This window comes from Giraffa tippelskirchi, chromosome 7 (genome assembly GCF_054371585.1).
Source record: "Giraffa tippelskirchi isolate mGirTip1 chromosome 7, T2T-mGirTip1v1.2.pri, whole genome shotgun sequence".
NCBI classification, from domain to species: domain Eukaryota; kingdom Metazoa; phylum Chordata; class Mammalia; order Artiodactyla; family Giraffidae; genus Giraffa; species Giraffa tippelskirchi.
In genome coordinates this window covers 115,999,376-116,022,453 of record NC_137281.1, presented here as the reverse complement: position 1 = coordinate 116,022,453, position 23,078 = coordinate 115,999,376, and the positions used below count along the sequence as shown (strand labels likewise).

At 39.9% G+C, this 23,078-nt stretch overlaps 1 protein-coding gene and 1 long non-coding RNA gene across 19 annotated transcripts in view; one reads left to right on the top strand and one right to left on the bottom strand.

Annotated features, from left to right (window-relative positions):
- TEX9 (testis expressed 9) overlaps window positions 1–23,078 on the top strand; it is a 201,717-nt gene that overhangs the window by 5,273 nt on the left and 173,366 nt on the right. For 9 of the 18 annotated variants that reach the window (XM_081510216.1, XM_081510228.1, XM_081510202.1 and 6 more), the window contains exon 1: window positions 21,510–21,663. The exons of 2 other annotated variants lie outside the window; for them this stretch is intronic. The gene's annotated coding sequence lies outside the window, so the exon portion shown is untranslated. Of the gene's footprint in view, window positions 1–21,509; window positions 21,664–23,078 lie in introns of those variants that run through there. 7 more of the 18 variants (XM_081510219.1, XM_081510209.1, XM_081510218.1 and 4 more) reach the window with 1 other exon arrangement.
- LOC145513533 (uncharacterized) lies at window positions 5–20,766 on the bottom strand. Its single transcript, XR_014059478.1, has 3 exons — window positions 20,617–20,766; window positions 1,331–1,471; window positions 5–641 (listed from the first exon to the last, which is right to left on the bottom strand). It is a non-coding gene; the product is annotated as an uncharacterized LOC145513533 (long non-coding RNA).

The following is a 23,078-nucleotide window of genomic DNA, read 5'->3' as shown; positions in this document are numbered from 1 at the left end:
CAAGTGTGTGACAAGATAATTTATTGAGCTGTTAATTTGGTTTATGTTCTTCTATTTTCCCTCTCCTCCATTCCAAACAAGCTTCTAGGGAGTTTGTGTTTCTAGGCAGAAAGAAGTTGACAGGAATTCTCTCTTGGACAACTCTAGGAGGCACCGCTTGCATTGTCATTGAAGCCACCTGGACACAGCTCCTTAGAATGCACCATCAATGGTATCCCTGAAGTTGTGCCCAGTGATTTGCCCTCCAGGTTTCTTGCTCCCAAATGGATTTTGCCAGGGGATTCAAGAGGTAGGGGCATCTGGGGAGAGAGGGAAAGGGGGAAAGAGAGGGAAGGAGGGGTTGTGCGTAGGTGGAATTGTTGCAAAGGAAAACATTTCCCAAACTGGAAAAGAGTCAAAGTCGGGGTTTCAGTAGTGAGGATACCAGCCTTGTTTCCTTGAAGGACCCCAAAAGCTAGCCAAACATCAGATAGATGCATGGTGACCCTAAGAAGACTGGATCCCCCTGCCACTGCTACTCAGTCCATGAGCAGAGCTGATGTCTGGCTTGTGGGGACCATACATCCCTGAACAGTGAAGATGTCAAAGTCCATCTTCTGCCATTTTCTGGCTCAACATAAATCTTCCAGACTGGTGAATTCCTAGGGAGGAAGGGAGGGGGAAGCCTGTTAATAACTGTGATTGGATTTCCTTCTACTTAAGCAGAATTAAGGCTGGAATCATTTAAGTCTGAGGTGAATTTAATTTGATTTAAACACGATAAAGAAGCATAACATTTCTTGCACAATAAAATTTGTTCTTACAGATTTACACCTAACTAGCAGTGAATACAACATACAAAACAGTGTTGAGAGAGTAAGATTAAGAATCAGTGGATGGCACAACTAACATCCACTGAGGGAATTAAGAGAAAGAAAAGAGAAAATGAAGCTAAAGTGAAAGGAAGTGACTTTATGGAGGGCTTCTGACAGAGCTAGAGTGTAAGGAAAGGAAAGGAGTTTATGAAAGGGGGAGACAGAGTGGTGGCAAGTCAGAAGGAAAAGCAATGTGAACAGAGCAGGAAAAGGAGAATCACTATGAAGAGATAAACAGGAGACTGGCCTAATTGGAGTGAGTGAGTGTGTGTGAGTGTGAGTGAGAGTGTGAGTGAGAGTGTGAGTGAGTGTGTGAGTGTGTGTGTGTGTGCGCGCGCGCGCGTGCACGCATACTCAGTTTGTCCAACTTTGCGACACCATGGACTGTAGCCTGCCAGGCTCCTCTGTCCATGGAATTCTGCAGGCAAGAATACTGGAGTGGGTTGCCATTTCCTCCTCCAGAGTATCTTCCTTACCCAGGGATCAAACCTGCATCTCCTGCGTTGACAGGCAGATTCTTTACCACTGAGCCATCAGGAAAGCCTCAGTTGGAGTGAAGAGCTGATGATAAAGGTTGTGCTGAGTTTCAAATTTCCAAATGTCTTCTTCTGTCCTCACTGAATAAGGCAGGGTTGTATCAGAGAACAACCAGTAGATTATATTATAAATTTCTTATAATACTGATTATCATCATATACTTATCATAATATTTGTTGTAATTACTTTATTATGTAATATAAAGGAATTGACTGGCATGATTGTGGGAGCTAATAGGTTCAGACTCTGTAAGGCAGGCTAGCAGGCTAAACAGGCCAGAAACTATTGGGCAGGAATAGGCACTACAGTTTCACAGGTGGGATTTCTTCTTCCTTAGGAAAAATCTTAGTTTTGCTCTTAAGGCCTTTCCCTTGATTAGATGGAGCCCACCCAGAATATCAAGGATAACCTCCATTGCTGCTACTGCTACTGCTGCTAAGTCGCTTCAGTCGTGTCCGACTCTGTGCGATCCCACAGACGGCAGCCCACCAGGCTCCGCCATCCCTGGGATTCTCCAGGCAAGAATACTGGAGTGGGTTGCCATTTCCTTCTCCAGTGCATGAAAGGGGAAAGTGAAAGTGAAGCCGCTCAGTCGTGTCCGACTCTTAGCGACCCCATGGACTGTAGCCTACCAGGCTTCTCCGTCCATGGGATTCTCCAGGCAAGAGTACTGGAGTGGGGTGCCATTGCCTTCTCCGATAACCTCCATTACTTAGAGTCAAATGATTGTAGATGTTAACCACATCTAATCCTTCACAGCAACACCGAGGTTAGCTTTTTAATTGAATAACTGGAACATTTGCATAGTCAAGTTGACACTTAAAACTACTGTTAGTTTTAACAGTCACATTCACTACACTCTTTATGTCACCTCTCATGTATCTGAGAAGAGAGAAGTCTTTGAACCTCAGGAAAGATCATTTCCTATGAAGTAGGCCAACCTGTGTTCTTTCCTTGGGTATATTTATTTTCTATGCTTTTTTTTGTATATAAATAAATGTATTACCAGGAACTTTCTATTTTTCTTTATCCTCCTCCCCTTCCATTATCTGATGTTGTGCCAAGAAAGAATTGTGGTTTGATGTTAGTATGTTGTTTTTTAATCTTTTTGTTTTTCCTATTTATAGTGCCTCTAATATTATCTGTTAAGCCTCAATCTCCTGAATTGACCAAGGCCTCGGGTTTCTGCCTTCTATAACCCTCTAAGGGGCTCAGTCAATGTAAGCCTCCATCCTTGTGACTTGTAACTCTGGGTCCCTGGATGGAACAGGGCTAAGCATCCAACATAAGGGCAACCAGTCCCCTGATTGGACAGTGACCTGTGAACTGGCTAAATATAAGATAAAGATCTTATATTTAAGGAATATAAAGGAAGGAAGGAAGGAAGAGGTTAGTAATTAATTAACAAATTGATTCCTTTCTTGGAGAATATGATTAAGGGAGAAGGTTAGGCAGTTGGTGGTTAAAAAAAAAAAAGTACACAAAAAGACAAGAGAGGCAGACCTCAGGAATCATTAGACAATAGCAACCAGTAGAGGCAATAAGTAAGAAGAAACTGTGAGTAGATAAGTCAAAAAGGCTTTCCTAAGATAAGATAATTGCTTAGTCATGGTAAGAGCAACAGGCCCATGGGTGGATAGAAACTGAGGAGACTTTTATTTTTGGCCATACCGCACAGCATGTGGGATCTTAGTTCCCGACCAGAGATCAAACCCTCACACCCTGCATTGGAAATGTGGAGTCTTAACCACTGGACCACCAGGAAAGTCCAGAAACTAAGGAGATTTTTTTGATGGAGCTCCAGAGTAAAGGCACAAATGAGGAAGAGCAGATTATTGGCCAGGCCTTGGGAAAATTCAGAATAACTGCCCAGAAACCCAGGAGCAGACTTACAAGTGACCACATAGTAACTTGAAGAGAGCTAGGGAACTATAAGTTTATTCAGGTTCCAAAGCAGTTCTAGTAAATGATTTATCTCCTCAGATCCTCAAGAGAAGGTTTCCATTGCTGCCTTATTTTGGTGTGAATCTCTCTTTTCCAAAAGAGTCTTACACATGCAGTTGTTGTCCTGACCATCTCAAGGGCTCAATCTTGTGTCAAGAATTACATCCTCTTTGGAAGTCTTAGCTTACCCATTCTTCATCTCACCCGCGCCCAGGTTGAGTTAACTGTCCCTGTTTGTGTTCCTTTAGGACCTTCCACAGCCTTACATCACAGATACTACCTCATTATGTGGTAATTGTAGATTTACTTGTCAATTTTTTGTGCCTACCCTTCCCACCTATGGCTCCCAGTACTGGCCCCCAGTATATATGGTCAAGATGTGTGTTTTTATTCTCTGTATCTCCTACATATAGAATAGACCCTATCATAAAGTAGCCAAATAATAAACGTTTGTTGAATTATTGAACTAGGGAGAGCTCCTTTTGTTTAGGCCAAGGGGGAAAAAAAAGGCAGAATGTCAGAAAAAGCAGAATGGGCTAATAAAACTCAAAAGCTTATCCGTAATAAGAGTGAAGGTACTAATTCATACTTAAAATTCATGTCTCCATGACCCTACACAAAAATTTCTGAAGCAGCCAAATTTTGTCTGTTCAGCTAGACGTCTATCTGATGCTATGATTCTCCAGTTTTAAAGGTACCTTGGTCAGCCCTGTTCCTTTTAAGGGAAAGAGTCAACTACATTCTCCCTTTAGCCTCTAGTTTCTTATCTGAATTCAGATCCATGTGCTGGGTGGGCGAGGCTCAAGGCTGATTCTCAGGGTGATCCCTTGGGCTTCCAAGCTGAAAGGTCAGGACTCAGATCCCAGCCCTACCCCTTGCCACTTTTGTACTCCCAGACAAGTCCCTCACAACCCTCTGAGCCTCAGCTTCGAGGTGGTAGAAATGGGGAAATAAGGACTCCTTTATTAAGGACTATAACTATAAGGACTATATAAGGACTCCTCATAGTTATGCTGAAGGTTTTCTGAAAAATAATTGTGAAAATACCTAGCACAATGTTTTATACTTAGTAAGAGCTACATAAATGTGAATTTCTGTGTATTTATTCCTGAGGAGGTGGAAAAGGGAAGGGAAGCCATAAGATGATGGTAGAGGATAAGGGCCTTAATGATAGCAGGAGTCCTGAAAATCAAAAGGGCTAGCAGTGTGCCATCACTTGAAAATCTGATAAAGCACAGGTCTTAGTCATCCAAAGCCACAGTGCACCTATGGCAGTTGCTGCAGGAGATTCCTTGATCAGAACACAGAAGGGCATTCAGTCCCTGCCATGTTGAAATTGGGGCACAACTGATAGTGAGATAGATACCATTGATGGCAAGGAAAAAAGTTTTTGCCTACTCCAAGCAGAGAAAATTTAGGAATTCATCTAGTGCTGTCTCAGAGTGTCTGACAGTAACCCCTGCAAATGAACCCAGCGCTGGAAATGGAGAAAGAGAGGAAGGTGTTAGTAATCAGCTGAGAAATCTCAAGAGTATTAATAGGAATTTCAAACACATCTGCTCCTTCTGAGGTCCTGAAAGAAAGCCCAATGAGACCAGCTAGTCTACTGAAGGACTTAAGAGCCCAGATAATGTGTGTGAGTGACTGGGGGAGGGTGTATCAGGGTTTATGCTTTCCAGTGGTTCTAGGAAGAGACCCTTAAATCAGGACTAAAAACTGTTAGAGTTAGCTCATGGTGAACTCTGAAATCGACTGCTTGGTGGGGAGGGATCAAGATATGGCAGGATAAGGGGTAGAATTCCACAGCAGGATGAGCTTATTAGTCAAATGTCGCAGATGTCAGATGTGTCAGGTAGAAAATGTGGCTAAGTGATTACAGCTTTGCAGTAACCATTGTCTCCCACCCCCAGGAAGGAACACTTTTTAGTTGAATGGACCACCCAATCTATCTTTAAAAGCACTCGAGACTAAGTACCCCTTTTCATTACAGTTGGTGAACATCCTTTTCTCATTTCGAATCCCCTCAGATGCTGTTGGAGTAGGGCTTCCTTGCTCTTTCTGTGTCACAAATACTCTTTCTGAGTATATTTTTAAAGGTTTTGAAATTTTTAAAATGGTAATATCATGTCACCACCCACAAAGCAATTATATTTAATGGTGTTTTAGAAGAGTTAGTTTTAAAAGCCTGTACATGAACATTAAATCAAGACATCAGACTAAAGGAAATTTACCTCTACCAAATCTTATTAAATGACAGAAATGACTGAGAGAGAGAGGGGAGTGGAATAACTGGTAACAGGTTCTGGGACAAAAAAGTGTTATCAATGTATGAGAAAATTTTAGGATATGGTATCAGGCCTTGGCGGGCTTCCCAATGGCTCAGTGGGTAAAGAATCTGCCTACAGTGCAGGAGACCTGGGTTCGATCCCTGGGTCAGGAAGTTCCTCTGGAGGAGGAAATGGCAACCCACTCTAGTATTCTTGCCTGGGAAATTCCACAAACAGAGGGGCCTGGTGGAGTACAGTCCATGGGATCACAAAAGAGTTGGGCACGACTTAGCAACTAACCACCAATAACATCAGGCCTTGGAGAAATAAACTAGAGCACCTGAACCTCAAATACTCCTAAGCTTAAAACTACTACAGGAATATAAGCAATTTCAGGGATGCTCCTATTTCAAAGAGAGCAGATTCAGTGAGTAGAGGTTGCTGGGGTAATGATTAGAGCAGTGAATGGAGGCACTGCATTTGTGGCAGCTGGACTGCTGATCTCCTTCCCTTTTCCTGCTTAGCATTGTCCACAGATTAAAGCAGTGAGCCCATGAGTCCTGGGAGCTAAAGATAGAACAATAGCAATGGACTACAGGAGGGGTAGGAAGACCCCTCACACTGAAATCACTCTATCCAGAAGAGAATGTCCTTCTCTTCTCCTATAATCACCAGAGTCAACTCACATTAAGTGAGTAGAGCTCTAACAGGAATTTTCATTTACAAAGTACAAGAATAACCAATGCAAGATATAATAATAATACAAGTTTGTACATGTATTAAACTCACTAAATACTGAAAAAATACCTGTGAAAAGATAAATGAAAAGATACATAGACATTTGTTTTATAAATTTCATCTTATAACTTTCAGAAAAATCTAAGTAAAATACATACTTATAAGTATTGTAACAATTATCTTCAAAGAGATTAGGATGTTATTACATTAGTGGAAAGGAAGCAAATAGTGATCTTAGAGATTAAGAACAAGATTTTCAAAATAAGAAAACTCAGCAGATGTGTATCACCGATAGAAATTTCTTGAAAGGATAACTGGCTATTGGATGAAGTTTAATAAAACAAGTAATGAATCCAAGAAAAATGAAGATATTAAAGAAACAGTGAAGAGGAAAGAAACTAGTTAACTTGCCTAATTATGGTATATGTTTAAAATTAATAACATAAAATTAAAACCTAGACTAGATGCTGGCAGACTTTTTCTGTAAAAGGCCAGAGAGTAAATATTTTCAGCTTTGTGGTCCATACAGGCTCTGACTCAACTGCTCAGCTCTGCTCCATAGTGTGAAAACAACCATAGATAATAAGTGATTGAATGAGCCTGTTTTGTTCCAATAAAACTTTATTTACAAAACAGGAAGCAGGACAAATTTGGCCTGTAGGCCACTTCTGTTTTGGATGAAGACAACATAAAGATGGCAGAGACAAGGTGTGATGAAGAGATAAGAGGGGAGTTCTGAAAGTGTGTTAAACACACACAACCAGGTGGCAGGAAAAAAGCACCAGTAATCAAAATACATGACAAATGGATATAATTTCCTAAGCAAAGACAGAAAATTTCAAATTTTGTAAAATAATAACATGTCTAGTCATAAGATATTTAGAAGAAATACATCTAAAAAGAAGTTTGAAAATAAAAGAACATACAAAGATAAATAAGCCAAATAACTAAAAATAGATAACAAGTGTGGTAACATTTTAATATCAGACCAAAAAAAAGAATTTAATGTAAAGAGGATTTGACAAGATAAAGAACATTTATGTTGACAAAAGATACAATTCCATAAGAAGGCCAATTAATAATGAACCTTTACAAACCTAACAATATAACACCAAAAGTCATGTTTATAATATAATATATGAAGTAAAAACTGATAGAAATACAGATAGGAATGAAAAATACACAACTATTTTGGAAGACTTCAACTCAAAAACTGACAGATGAAGTAGGAAAAAAGTAAGCAAGAGTAGTGAGGATTTGAATAACATAATAAAGGAACTTGATTGAAGAGGTGTAAAGGACTTTGTACGCTATAATGGTGAATGCATAATCTCTTCAAATACACATGCAACATTAACTACCTTCTAAAACACAAGGAAAATATTAATAAATTCCCAGATAAGAAATCATTCAGTTCACATTCTTTGGTCACACTGCAATAAAATTTGAAATTAGTAAACAAAAGAATACAATTTTTATAACTTGGAAATAAAAACCCACATCTTTAACTTAGAATAACTGTAGTGATACGAAATGTAAAATGAAGTTATTGATTAGTTAAAAATAATATACCAAAATTTATTCAACATTATTATACAAACAGTTTTGTGCTGAGTGATCTACTTGGATTGTCTCATTTTATTATCGCAGTAATCCTGAGAAGTTGATTCCGTTATCATCTCTTTTCACAGATGAGGAACTGAAACACAGAACTCTGTTAAATAACCTGCCCAAGGGCACACAGATGACAGAGTTGGGGTTTGAAACTAGATAGTATAGTCTGGAGCCAGTGTATATAACCACAACAACAAGAAGAATGATGAGATCAATACAATTCAAAATCTATACATACTCAGAGAAAATATATAGCCTTGGATGCATACATTAGAAAATAAGAAAAGAGTGAATAGAAACAAATCATACATATAGCTCAAGAAGCTAAAGGGAGAAAAATTTAAACATACCAGGAAAGTATTACTAAAGAAAAAAACAGAAATGAATGAAATGAGTAAATTTTAATAAAACTGAAAAGAACCAAAAATATAAAAACTCTAGTATGTCTAATCAAGGTTAAAAAAAATAATCAACAACATTTGAAATGAGAAGGGACATTATAAGTATAGAGTAGATTCTTTAAAAGTCTGAGATAAATTCTAAATTTAAGATAATAAATCAGAAAGTTCAATTCAGTTCAGTTGCTCAGTCGTGTCCAACTCTTTGCAACCCCATGAATCGCAGCACCCTAGGCCTCCCTGTCCATCACCAACTCCCAGAGTCCACCCAAACCCATGTCCATTGAGTCAGTGATGCCATCCAGCCATCTCATCCTCTATTGTCCCCTTCTCCTCCTGCCCTCAATCTTTCGCAGCATCAGGGTCTTTTCCAATGAGTCAGCTCTTCGCATCAGGTGGCCAAAGTATTGGAGTTTCAGCTTCAACATCAGTCCTTCCAATGAACACCCAGGACTGATCTCCTTTAGGATGGACTGGTTGAATCTCCTTGCAGTCCAAGGGACTCTCAAGAGTCTTCTCCAGCACCACAGTTCGCAGTTCAAAGCATCAATTCTTCTGCGCTCAGCTTTTGTTATAGTCCAACTCTCACATCCATACATGACCACTGGAAAAACCATAGCCTGGACTAGACAGACCTTTGTTGGCAAAGTAATGTCTCTGCTTTTTAATATGCTGTCTAGGTTGGTCATAACTTTCCTTCCAAGGAGTAAGCATCTTTTAATTTCATGGCTGCAATCACCATCTGCAGTGATTTTGGAGCCCCAAAAAATAAAGTCAGCCACTGTTTCCACTGTTTCCCCATCTATTTGCCATGAAGTGATGGGACCAGATGCCATGATATTAGTTTTCTGAATGTTGAGCTTTAAGCCAACATTTTCACTCTCCTCTTTCACTTTCATGAAGACGCTCTTCAGTTCTTCTTCGCTTTCTGCCATAAGGGTGGTGTCATCTGCATATCTGAGGTTATTGATATTTCTCCCGGCAATCTTGATTCCAGCTTGTGCTTCCTCCAGCCCAGCGTTTCTCATGATGTACTCTGCATATAAGTTGAATAAGCAGGGTGACAATGTACAGCCTTGATGTACTTCTTTTCCTATTTGGAACCAGTCTGTTGTTCCATGTCCAGTTCTCACTGTTGCTTCCTGACCTGCATACAGATTTCTCAAGAAGCAGGTCAGGTGGTCTAGTATTCCCATCTCTTTCAGAATTTTCCACAGTTTATTGTGATCCACACAGTCAAAGGCTTTGGCATAGTCAATAAAGCAGAAGTAGATGTTTTTCTGGAACTCTCTTGCTTTTTCGATGATCTAGCGGATGTTGGCAATTTGATCTCTGGTTCCTCTGCCTTTTCTAAAACCAGCTTGAACATCTGGAAGTTCACGGTTCATGTATTGCTAAAGCCTGGCTTGGAGAATTTTAAGCATTACTTTACTAGCGTGTGAGATGAGTGCAGTTGTGTAGTAGTTTGAGCATTCTTTGGCATTGCCTTTCTTAGGGATTGGAATGAAAACTGACCTTTTCCAGTCCTGTGGCCACTGCTGAGTTTTCCAGATTGGCTGGCATGTTGAGTGCAGCACTTTCACAGCATCATCTTTGAGGATTTGAAATAGCTCAACTGGACTTCCATCACCTCCACTAGCTTTGTTTGTAATGATGCTTCCTAAGGCCCACTTGACTTCACATTCCAGGATGTCTGGCTCTAGGTGAGTGATCACACCATCGTGATTATCTGGGTCGTGAAGATCTTTTTTGTACAATTCTTCTGTGTACTCTTGCCACCTCTTGTTAATATCTTCTGCTTCTGTTAGGTCCATACCATTTCTGTCCTTTATTGAGCCCATCTTAGGATGAAATGTTCCCTTAGGTGTCTCTAACTTTCCTGAAGAGATCTCTAGTCTTCCCAATCTATTGTTTTCCTCTATTTCTTTGCATTGATCGCTGAATAAATCAGAAAAATCTAGGCTAAAAAAGTTTCTGGAAAACAGAAATCACCGAAATTGACCCATGAAGAAATGTTCACCTTAAAACAACAAGCAACAATACAAACACTGAGAGCCCTGAAAAGGTATTCAAAGCTCTCTCATAAAAGGACACCAAACAAAGAAGGTTCTATAAGTAAGGAACATGCTATATTGATTTTAGCAACCCAAAGCCTTGAAAAAAGTAAAAAGTTTTCTAACCCATTTACATTGGAGCTGACATGGCCTGACATTTAAGTTAAAACTGACAAAAAAAGCATATATTCACTTATGAACACATATTTAGGTATCTTAAGTATTAGTAGAATGAATCCAGAAATGTATTTTTTAATTGTCATAACTAAGAAGGATTTATCTAAGGTGTTCAAGACTGCTTCGAAATTCAGAATATATTAATGCAAATCATTACATTCAAAATAAAGGATATAATTATCTTAAGAGATACAAAAAGCATTTGATAGAATTTGACATCTATTTTTGATTAGAAAGAAGACCACTTTTGCAAACCAGAAGTAGAAAGAAACTTCTTTGTTTTAATGAAAGATATCTGCATACACAATATATGTATATGTGTTAGTCTCTCAGTCGTGTCCGACTCTTTGGAGCCCCGTGGACTATAGCCTGTCCATGGAATTCTCCAGGCAAAAATACTGGAGGGGGTTGACATTCCCTTCTCCAGTGGATCTTCCCAACGCAGGGATCAAACCTGGGTCTCCTGCATTGCAGGCAGGTTCTTTTACCATCTGAGCTGCAAGCATCATACCCAATAAAATATTACAAGATTTCCCACTGAAGTTTTTTCAGTATTGTTTTGAGAGTCATGGCGAATGCTATGTAATAAGAAAAAGAAAGAAGTGGCAAGCAAGGAGGAAATATTTTCAAAATATGTATTATTACATTTAATAAGGAACACCCCAAAATTGCTAACAAAAAATATAAACAACCTAATAAAGACATGTGCCAAGGATCTAAATAACAACTTCAATAAGAAGAAATTTAAATAATGAATAAAAATAATTTAAAATAACAATGAATTGCATTTTTTCCCCTTAGAACTGGCAACCTTTTAAGAGATTGATTATATCTAGTGTTTATAAACATGTGTGGAAACAGGTATTTTCATATATAGTTGGTCAGAATGTAATTGGTAAGGCTTTCTTAGAAAGCAGTTTAGCAGAATTTACCAAAATTTTTACTCTACAATTTTCTTTTCTCAATAGTTCTGTGTTTTAGCCAAACAAAATTAATTGTTCATAATGCACAAAAATATTTGTTTGTGTGCACCAGGAAATTTTAAGAAAGTTTGTTGCAGCATTGTTTCAAATAATGAAAAATTAGAAATAATTTGTATATCTGCTTGTAAGGAAATTACTCACTTATGTTACATTGATACACTAGAATACTATCCAGCTATTAAAATGAAACTGATCTGTATTCAACAGAAAGGGCTGAGAGATGAATTTTTAGGCTAAAAATAAAATTATTATAAAGCATGAATTTTTTAATATTACACATATATGTTCATGTAAATGCATAAAAATAATTTGGAGGTAGGATCACTTAATGGATTCTTTTTTTTAGGGAGGACAGCAAGAATGAGGGACAGGAAATAGGTAAGGCTAATGGCTTAGTCTCTCTATTTCTGTGTTGTTTGAATCTTTCAGTGAAAAATATATTCCTGTAAATTTTTCTGTTTTTTTAAAGTTTTTTTTTTTGAGTTTTAACATTCAGAGACTAAAGTGCAAAACCAAAAGTATATATAGCCCAATGAATGTTAACACATGTATTACTTATGTAGCCACTGCCCAGATCAAGATGTAGAATATTTCTTCTCCCCAGGACACTCCATTGTGCTCCTCTATTGTACCCACCACCACAGATTATTTTATCTGTCCCAGAAGTTCACAGAAGTAGAATCATACAGCTTACTCCAGTTTTGTGTCTGGCTTTTTTTTGTTACATATCATGTCTACTATACTAATCCATGTTATCAGTTCTTTTTTATTGCTTGTAGTATCCCACTGTTTGAATATACCACAATTTAGTTATCCATCCTGCCTTGACAGACAGACATTCGAGTTATTTCCAGCTATGAGGAAGAAAACTGCTATGGCAACTTTGTACACATCTTCTGCAGTATTTGTGCATTTCTCTCATATACCTAGCACTGAAACTCCTGGGTCATAGAGGAGGTTTTAGTAGAGTGATTCAAGGTGGTTGTAACAATTTACATTTTTGTTAGTGTATATGGAAGTTCTTGGAGAAGGCAATAGCAACCCACTCCAGTACTCTTGCCTGGAAAATCCCATGAACGGAGGAGCCTGGTAGGCTGCATTTCATGGGGTCGCTAAGAGTCGGACACACTGAGCAACTTCACTTTCACTTTTCACTTTCACGCGTTGGAGAAAGAAATGGCAACCCACTCTAGTGTTCTTGCCTGGAGAATCTCAGGGATGGGGGAGACTGGTGGGCTGCCATCTGTGGGGTCGCACAGAGTCGGACACAACTGAAGTGACTTAGCAGCAGCAGCAGCATGAAGTTCCAGTTCTAGTTGCTCCATATTCTGCTAACACTTCATATTGTCAATTCTTTTCATTTTAGCCATTTTACTAAGTGTGTAAGGCAATGGCAACCCACTCCAGTACTCTTGCCTGGAGAATGCCATGGATGGAGGAGCCTGGTAGGCTGCAGTCCATGGGGTCGCTACGAGTCGGACATGACTGAGCGACTTCAGTTTCACTTTCATGCATTGGGGAAGGAAATGGCAACCCACTCCAGTGTTCTTGCCTGGAGAATCCCAGGGACGGGGGAGCCTGGTGGGCTGCTGTCTATGGGATCGCACAGAGTTGGACACGACTGAAGTGACTTAGCAGCAGCAGCAGCAGCGGTACTGATATTACATTGTGTTTTTTAAATTTGCATTTCCCTGATAACTAATCATATGGAATATATTTTCATGTACTTATGTCCATGCTGACAGTCTCTTTTGTAAAATGGCTGCTCAAGTTTTTTCTCATTTTGTTTGAGCTGTTTTTCTTCACTGAGTTGTTTTATCTTTTTCTTTTTAATTTGTTGACATTCTTTAGATATTGTAGATATATTTTTTGATACATATGCTACATCTATGATATGTTTATATATACATGCATATATATATGCATATGTATCACAAATATCTTCTGTTAGTCCTTGTCTTGTTGATTCACTCTCTTGATGGTGTACTTTGATAAATAGAATTTCAGAATTTATAAGTCTTTTATTGTTCATGGTTTTTTGGGTCTTATTTAAGAAATCACCGCCTATCTCAAGGTCATGGTATTATTCTTCTATGTTATCTTCTGGAACAAAGATCAGCAGATTATGGTTCATGTGGCCTGCCACCTGTTTTTGTAAATAAATTTTTACTGGAACACGGCCATTCCAATTTATTTATGTATTCTCTATGGCTACTTTATGCTACAACAGCAGAGTTGAGTAGTTCCAACAGAGACCATGTGGCCCACAAAGTTGAAAATATTGATTATCTTGTCTTTTACAGGAAAAATTTACTAACACTTCTTCTAGAAAATTATTTATTTACTTTCATATTAGGCTTATAATCCAGTTGGAATTAAGTTTTGTAAATGGAGTAAAATAAGGTTAAAGTCTGTTGCATATGAATTATCCAATTGCTTCAGCATGAGTTTTTAAAACTAAAATCTCATTACCACAAAATTGCAGTAGCACCTTTGTTGTATATCAGATTACTGTATAGGCATAGCCATTTCCATAGTCTCTCTTCTGTTCCACTGTCTGTTTATCAATCACTGCACCAGTATCACATGCTCTTAAATATCACAGGTTTATGCTAAGTCTTGACATATGATATTGTAAATCTTCCAAAAATTTTTCTTTCTGATTTTTGGCTTTTGTAAGTTGTTTGCATTTCCATATAAAATTTTGGAATGGGTAGCCTTTCCCTTCTCCAGGGGATCTTCCCAACCCAGGGATTGAACCCAGATCTCCCACATTGCAGGCAGATTCTTTACCAGCTGAGTCACTTGGGAAGCCCATATAAATTTTAGAATTCCTTAATAAATTTCCACAGACAACTTTGATGGGAACTTGACTGTGACTGTATTGAGTCAATGAACTAATTTTGAAGTAGTCAACATCTTAACCCAGTGGAGTCTCCATATCCATGAACATTTTCTTTCTTAAAATTGCTTTTGCAATTCAAACTCCTTTGTGGTTTCATACAAATTTTAGAATTATTTGTTCCAGTTCCGTGAAAAATGCCATTGGTATTTTGATAGGGATTGCATTAAGTCTGTTCAGTTAAGTTCAGTTGTTTAGTCGTGTCCGACTCTTTGCAACCCCATGAACCACAGCAGGCCAGCCCTCCCTGTCCATCACCAACTCCTGAAGTCTACCCAAATCCATGTCCATTGAGTTGGTGATGCCATCCAACCATCTCATACTCTGTCGTCACCTTCTCCTCCTGCCCTCAATCTTTCCCAGCATCAGGGTCTTTTCAAATGAGTCAGTTCTTCGCATGAGGTAGCCAAAGTATTCGAGTTTCAGCTTCAACATCAGTCCTTCCAATGAACACCCAGGACTGATCTCCTTTAGGATGGACTGGTTGGATCTCCTTGCAGTCTAAGGGACTCTCAAGAGTCTTCTCCAACACCACAGTTCACAGTTCAAAGCATCAATTCTTCTGCGCTCAGCTTTGTTTATAGTCCAACTCTCACATCCATACATGACCACTGGAAAAACCATAGCCTTGACTAGACAGACCTTTGTTGGCAAAGTAATGTCTCTGCTTTTTAATATGCTGTCTAGGTTGGTCATAACTTTCCTTCCAAGGAGTAAGTGTCTTTTAATTTCATGGTTGCAGTCACCATCTGCAGTGATTTTGGAGCCCAAAAAAATAAAGTCAGCCACTGTTTCCACTGTTTCCCCATCTATTTGCCATGAAGTGATGGGACTGGATGCCATGATCTTAGTTTTCTGAATATTGAGCTTTAAGCCAACATTTTCACTCTCCTCTTTCACTTTCATTGAGAGGCTCTTTAGTTCTTCTTCACTTTCTGCCATAAGGGTGGTGTCATCTGCATATCTGAGGTTATTGATATTTCTCCCAGCAATCTTGATTCCAGCTTGTGCTTCCTCCAGCCCAGCGTTTCTCATGATGTACTCTGCATATAAGTTGAATAAGCAGGGTGACAATGTACAGCCTTGATGTACTTCTTTTCCTATTTGGAACCAGTCTGTTGTTCCATGTCCTGTTCTCACTGTTGCTTCCTGACCTGCATACAGGTTTCTCAAGAGGCAGGTCAGGTGGTCTGGTATTCTCATCTCTTTCAGAATTTTCCACAGTTTATTGTGATCCACACAGTCAAAGGCTTTGTCATACTCAGTAAAGCAGAGATAGATGTTTTTCTGGAACTCTCTTGCTTTTTAGATAATCCATCAAATGTTGGCAATTTGATCTCTGGTTCCTCTGCCTTTTCTAAAACCAGCTTGAACATCTGGAAGTTCATGGTTCATATATTGCTGAAGCCTGGCTTGGAGAATTTTGAGCATTACTTTACTAGTGTGTGAGATGCCCTAAAACTTGTCAATGAATCTCCTTCTTGTGAGATCCAGGTGCTTTTCAAGATGCTTCTTCTGTACTGGGTATTAGAGTGACTGATTTTGTGCATGAGCCCTTCAGGAGCTAAGTCGTGGTTTCCCAAAATCCCACCAACTCTCCCAGACACAATCCATTCTGGTTTTCAGTGCTGAATGTTATGAGGGCTCATCTTCCTGGAGCAGATTTTCTGGGCCATGGAGACTAGTGTGGGGAGCTCAGACTCCACACTTCTCAGGGGAAACCTCTGTGGTTGTGAAATCTCTCCCACTTGTGGGTCACAGCATGGTAGGTATGGGTTCTGACTAGACCAAGTCTCTGTCCCTTCTACTTGTCTGGATGTAGAAAACATATAAGGAGCTGATCCTTAGTTATAGAAAATCTATTCTTCTTACTCTGCCATCTTGATCTGGACCCTTCTGGATTTATTATTTTTAACAACTATTCAAATTTTTAAAAAGTTTTCTTCTGTCGATTTAGATAACTTGTGATTTTAAAGAAAAGCATCAGTTTTATTTAGTTTGTTAAATTTATTTATATTAAACTATGCATCATGACCCTGCATTATCTTTTTATGTCTATAGAGTCTGCAGTGATGTCTTCCTTTTTCTCTGAGGTTAGCAGTTTATACTTTGTTTTTCTTGATTGGTCTTGCCAAGAATTTATCAAGTTTATTGATATTCTGAAAGAACAAATCTTGACTCTGTTGATTTTTTGTCTATTTATGTGAGCTTACATTTTTTTCTGTTAAAAAATGTTTATTTTTATTTTAGACTTTGTCAGGTCTGAGTTGTGGCACTTGGGATCTTTTGTTGTGGCTCGTGGGCTCCTCTCTAGTTGTGGTTCATGAACTCAGTTGCTCTGTGGCATGTGGGATCTTAGTTTCCTGATTAGGGGTAAAACCCATGTTCCTGCACTAGAAGGCAGACTCTCAACCACTGGACCACCAGGGAAGTCCTGAGTTTACTGTTTTTTTCAATATATGTTTTCACTTTTATTAATTTCCTTCCATGTTTTTATCCTTTTTCTAACTTCTTGCAATGGTAACTTAGAAATTGATTTTTAACTTTCCCCCCCAATATACACACTTAAAGTCATCTTCATTCTAAGCACTGTGAATCAATAGGTCCAATCAGGAGAGAGTAATAACACAGTAATTTCAACAGAAAGATTTTATTAATAATATAAGGTATTACTGGACTTTCCTGGTGGCTCAGACAGTAAAGAATTTATTAACCATACCAAGGGATTGCAGTAATGAGGGACTGGTTAGCAAGAAGTAAAGAGGATTCTAAAGAATTCGGAAATAGCAGATACAAGGAATAGCTCCTACCACCTATCTCCCCCCCTTCTCCTCCTCGCCCAGAACTGAGACAGCACACCAAGGACGAGGCACACTAAGACCTGAGACCCAGACCTTTCTGTAGAAGGCAAAGTGTGGCTCACTAGATGGCAGAAAAGTTACTCTGGTGCCATCCTGCTAAAATACACCCTGGAAATCCACCCAGTGGGGTGCCAGGAACGACTTCACAGAGATGTCTCACTGGAGTGCCTTTGCTACAAAATTGCCTGAGAGACATGCCAGGGGAAGCTGTTGGCTGCTAAGGGCTGCTGCCACTGTGGACTGTTCAAGTCTAGAGTAGGGGAGAGCAATGAATCCTGGAAAAGCTTGCCCAGCCAGCACACCAGAACCAGGAAGCAAAAACTTTCCTCCTGCAGTGTATTTACAGTGCCCTCTGATGGCAAAGTTCCAGTTGGCAAGGGGAAATATATAAAAGGCCCAAACCTATTTTCACAAAACAGCCTAATAGGTGGAACTTGGAAGGGAAAGGCAATAAATAATAACCAACACATGCCATTTTAGCCATATCCTATACATTTTGGTGTGTTTCATTTTCAATATTTGATTTTTATTGTGCTTTCCTGGCTACTGGGTTATTTAGAAGAGTGTTGGTTAATTTCTAAACATTATCAGATTTTCTAGTTATCTATTAATTGATTTCTAGTTTTATTCCACCATAGCCTGAGAACATGCCTTAGGTGATTTTAACTTTTTGAAGTTTTTTCAGTCTTGTTTTCTGCATATCATATAGTACATTTTGGTAAATATTTCATGAGCACGTGAAAAGAAATTGTATTCTGCAGTTGCTTATTGTTGTTGTTCAGTCACCACATCGTGTCTGACTCTTTGTGACCCCACAAACTGCAGCACATCAGGTCTCTCTGTCCCTCACATCTCCTGGAGTTCGCCCAAGTTCATGTCCTTTGAATCAGTGTTGCCATCCAACCATCTCATCCTCTGTTGCTCTCTTCTCCTTCTGCTTTCAATCTTCCCAGCACCAGGGTCTTTTCCAATGAGTTGGCTGTTTGTATCAGGTCACCAAAGTATTGGAGCTTCAGCTTCAGCTTCAGCATCAGTCCTTCCAATGAGTATTCAGGGTTGTCTCTCCTTGCTATTCTCTGGAACTCTGCATTAAGTTGAGTATACCTTTCCCTTTCTCCCTTGCTTTTTGCTTATCTTCTTTCCTCAGCTATTTGTAAAGCCTCCTCAGATACCTACTTTGCCTCCTTGCATTCCTTTTTCTTTGGAATGGTTTTGTTCACTGCTTCCTGTACAATATTACAAACCTCTGTTCATAGTTCTTCAGGGACTCTGTTTACCAGATCTAATCCCTTGAATCTATTTGCCACCTCCACTGTATAAATGGGGGATTTGATTTAGGTTGTACCTGACTGGCTGAGTGGTTTTCCCTGCTTTCTTTAGCTTAAGCCTGAATTTTGCTATAAGGAGCTGATCTGAGCCACAGTCAGCTCCAGGTCTTGTTTTTGCTGACTGTATGGAGCTTCTCCATCTTCGGCTACAAAGTATGTAATCCATCTGATTTTGGTATTGACCATTTGGTGATGTCCATGTGTAAAATTGTTTCTTGTGTTGTTGGAAAAAGGTGTTTGCTGTGACCACTGCATTCTCTTGGCAGAATTCAGTTAGCCTTAGCCCTGCTTCATTTTGTACTCCAAGGCCAAACTTGCCTGTAACTCCAGGTATTTCTTAACTTCCTACTTCTGCATTCCAATCCACAATGATGAATAGAACATCTTCTTTTGGTGTTCATTCTAGGAGGTCTTGTAGGTCTTCAAAGAACTGATCAACTTCAGCTTCTTTAGCATCAGTCGTTGGGGCATAGACTTGGATTACTGTGATGTTATTTGGTTTGCGTTGGAAATGAACGGAGATCATCCTGTTGTTTTTGATGTTGGTCCCAAGTACTTCATTTCAGACTCTTCTGTTGACTATGAGGGCTTCTTCACTTCTTCTAAGGGATTCTTGCCCACAGTAGTAGATATAATGGTCATCTGAGTTAAATTCATTGGAGAAGGAAATGGCAACCCACTTCAGTGTTCTTGCCTGGAGAATCCCAGGGATGGGGGAGCCTGGTGGGCTGCCGTCTATGGGGTCGCACAGAGTCGGACACGACTGAAGCGACTTAGCAGCAGCAGCAGCAGCAGAATTAAATTCACCCATCCCCGTCCATTTAATTCACTGATTCCCAAGATGTTGATGTTTACTCTTGCCATCTCCTGCTTGACTGTGTCCAATTTGCCTTGATTCATGGACCTAACATCCCAGGTTCCTATGCAATACTGTTCTTTACAGCACTGGATTTTACTTTCATCACCAGACACATCCACAACTGAGCTTTGTTTCCACTTTGGCTCAGCTGCTTCATTGTTTCTGGAGCTATTAGTAATTGTCCTCTGCTCTTCCCAGTAGCATATTAGACACCTCCTGACCTGGAGGGCTCATCTTTCGGTGTCATATCTTTTTGCCTTTTTATACAGTTCATGAAGTTCTCACAGCAAGTATACTGGGGTGGTTTGCCAGTCCCTCCTCCAGTGGATCATGTTTTGTTGGAACTCTCCACTATGATCCATCTGTCTTGGGTGGCCCTGCACTGCATAGCTCATAGCTTCATTGAGCTATACAAGCCCCCTTGGCATGATAAGGCTGTGATCCGTTATAGATTATTACAATACACTGAACATATCTCCCTGTGCTATACAGTAGGGCCTCATTTGTTTCTATTTTTTATTTGGTAATGTATATGTGTTTAATCCCAAACTTCTAATTTATCTATATCCCATGACCCTGCCCTTTCCCCTTTGGTAACTATAAGTTTGTTTTCTATGTCTGACTCTATTTCTATTTTGTAAGTAAGTTCGTTTGTATCACATTTTTAGATTCCACATATAAGTGATATTTTTGTCCCTGTCATTTCTAATAAAAACTTAATTACTTCCAGATTCCATGACCAACAAGACTATACCACGGGTTGGACTGCAGCTGAACAGGAACGGCCAGAAAGATCCATTAGTGAGATTTGGTCAGCGGATCCTACAGCTCTGAGGAGCCAGAGCCACTGGGGGCAGATGGCACCCAGGGCTCTGGGTGGGAGAAACAGAGCCCAAGATCCTTGGCATCAGGCCTGGGAAGCAAGACCCCTAAGGACAGGAAGTCCCAAAGTGATGAGGCAGCTGAGTAGAAACCAAATGGCGTGAGAGGCAGGAATAACCAGAGGCTGGGAAAGGCCTGGGGCGCCTGCTGATGGACGGAGCTGGAGACTAAGTTTGTTGCCCCCACATGTCCCCCTTTGCAGCTAAATTGAGTCCCACCTTAAAGGCTGTCTGGTCCTGAAGCTTGGCCAGCCCCACAGCCCTGAGCGACACATGGACAGCACATGCGGCAGTGGTTCAGAGGGACCCAGGAGGCAGTTCTTGGTGATGATTATAAGCAGCCTCATTACCCCCTGACACCTCTAATATAAACCTATAATGTAGCTGTGGGGACATCTGAATCACAGACGTGGTGACGTCTGAATCACAGACGTGGTGACGTCTGAATCACAGACGTGGTGACGTCTGAATCACAGACGTGGTGACGTCTGAATCACAGACGTGGTGACGTCTGATGTGGCTGTGGGGACGCCCGAATCACAGACGGAGTGACGTCTGATGTAGCTGTGGCGACGCCCAAATCACATACGTAGTGATGTCTAATGTGGCTGCGGGGACACCCGAATCGCAGACATAGTGATGTACGACGTAGCTGTAGGATGCCCGAATCAAAGACACACTGATACATGACGTAGCTGTGGGGACACTGGAATCAGAGACGTAGTGACGCATGACGTAGCCTTTGGGGCGCGCATATCAGACGTAGTGACGTGTAACGGAGCTGTGAGAACGCCCATATCAGACGTAGTGACGTAGCTGTGGGGGGCACCCGAATCACAGACGTAGTAACGTTTGACGTAGCAACGTATGACGTAACTTTGGGGACGCCAGTATCACAGAGGTAGTGACGTCTGATGTAGCTGTGGGGATGTCAGTATCACAGATGTAGTGACATCTGACGTGGCTGTGGGGACTCTCACATCAGATGTAGTGATGTGTGATGTAGCTATGGGGGCGCCCGAATCAGATGTAGTGACGTCTGACGTGGCTGCGGGGACTCGTGAATCACAGACGTAGTGATGTATGATGTAGCTGTGGGGGCATCCTAACGTAGACATATTGACATAGATGTGGGGAGCCCTCGGAGCCCTCGGAGCCCCGGGCTGAGCTGGTGGCTGTGGATGACCACTCTATCCTCATGCCTAAAACTCCTTCCAAGCACAAAGGTGAGAAGCTCCAACTGAGAAAACTGGTCAGGTTTCACAGGTGGGTGGCCAGGATGTGGCACACGCTTTTTATGCTTAGTGTATAAAGTTTGTTAAATTTGTTAGTAATTTTGTTCAGAGTCTATATAACTTACATAATTTTTTTTTTTAGTCTAACATACCAGAGAAGGGTATATTAAAGTAAGATTGGGGTTCTGTCTATTTCTCCTTTGTTTGTTTTCTTATCTTGTTTGAAACTATGTTATTTTGGATGTAAAAAGTCAGGAGTTCTGTGTATTTCTGTTGAATTGATGCTTTTATCTTTAGGGAATGCTACCCTATATCTCTAGTACACTTCTTGCCTTGAAGTTTACCTTGTCTGATATTAATGTAACCACACAAGCTTCCTTTACATTATAGTTTGTATGATGTATATTTTCATTATTTTGCTTTCAATCTGTGTACTTGTATTTCAAGTGTAACAACACACACTTGAGTGTTTTTTTTTAAATCTAGTCTGGAAATCTGCTGTTTAATTAAAGTGTTTAATCCATTTGCATGTCATATAATTACTCATATAACTGACTTATGCTTTTAATTTCTCTCATCTATTCTTTCTTTTTTCTTTCTCTCCTATTTTTTAGAATTAATTTTTTTATTCAGTATTACTTCTTTGGGCTTCCCAGGTGCCTCAGTGGTAAAGAATCTGCCTCCAATGCAGGAAACATGGGTTTGATCCCTAGGTTGGTAAGATCCCCAGGAGGAGGGCATGGCAATCCACTCCAGTATTCTTGCCTGGGAAATCCCATGGACAGAGGAGTCTGGCGGGCTACAATCCATGGGGTTGCAAGAGAGTCAGACACAACTTAGCTACTAAACAACAAAAAATTACTTCTTCACTAGTTTTTCTTAAATTCAGGCTTACTGAGGTATACCTGAATAAAAATAGTGAGGTATTCACCATTTTTACTATATAGTTCTTTGAGTTTTTACAAATGCCATCACCATCAAGATGCAGGCATACCATGGAGATATTATTACAGGTTCAGTTCCAGACCCTCACAATACAGTGAATACCACAGTAGAGTCATGTGAATTTTTTGGTTTTCTAGTGCATATAAAAGTTGTTTATACTATACTATAGTCTGTTAAGTGTGAAATAGCATTATATCTTTAAAATATATTTAGTTTAATTAAATAATACTTTACCGCTGAAAAATATTAACCATCACATGAGTGTTCAGCAAGTCATAATCTTTTTGCTGGTGGAGGGTCATGCCTCAATTATTTTTTAAGGAGTAGTTTTATTCATTTGTTTATTTTTGGGTGTGCTGAGTCTTTGTTGCTGCATGGGCTTTTCTCTAGTTTGGGAGAGTGGGGGCTACTCTCTCTCTAGTTGTGTGGCATAGGCTTCTCATTGTAGTGGCTTTTCTTTTTGTGGAGCACGGGCACTAGGTGTGTCAGCTTCAGTGGTTA